The sequence below is a fragment of the Pteropus vampyrus genome, unplaced genomic scaffold (genome assembly GCF_000151845.1).
Source record: "Pteropus vampyrus isolate Shadow unplaced genomic scaffold, Pvam_2.0 Scaffold196, whole genome shotgun sequence".
Lineage (NCBI taxonomy): Eukaryota > Metazoa > Chordata > Mammalia > Chiroptera > Pteropodidae > Pteropus > Pteropus vampyrus.
The window spans coordinates 68,174-68,492 of record NW_011888977.1 but is presented as its reverse complement, the minus strand read 5'-3'; the positions used below and the strand labels follow the sequence as shown (position 1 = coordinate 68,492).

The 319-nt window shown below is 29.2% G+C and overlaps 1 protein-coding gene across 1 annotated transcript in view; it reads right to left on the bottom strand.

The window, feature by feature from the left end:
* Positions 1-319, bottom strand: part of ZNF599 (zinc finger protein 599) — a 23,791-nt gene that overhangs the window by 23,150 nt on the left and 322 nt on the right. The gene's annotated exons all lie outside the window — the stretch shown is intronic.

Sequence of the window (319 nt, the reverse complement as noted above, 5' to 3'; positions counted from 1 at the left end):
TAAGGGACTTTTTTTTTTTTAAGTTAGGGATGTTTACACTACATTAAACATTTCTAGGTTTTGAAAGAAGCTCTATCTACATCTCAAAAATATTACTAAATATATAATAGTGGAATATAAAATGAAGCAATTGCCAGTGGCAACAATATTCTCACAGTTGCAAATATCCTAACTTCTTATTTAAGAACTAAATCATGTTGAGCATTGCAATTTGCTGAAATTATAGAGAAAAAAGAAATATTAAATGCCATTGAAAGCTCAAAAGAAGTTATTCATAAAAATCCAGGCTCTTTAGTGGCTTTCAAACCTAAGCCCAAGT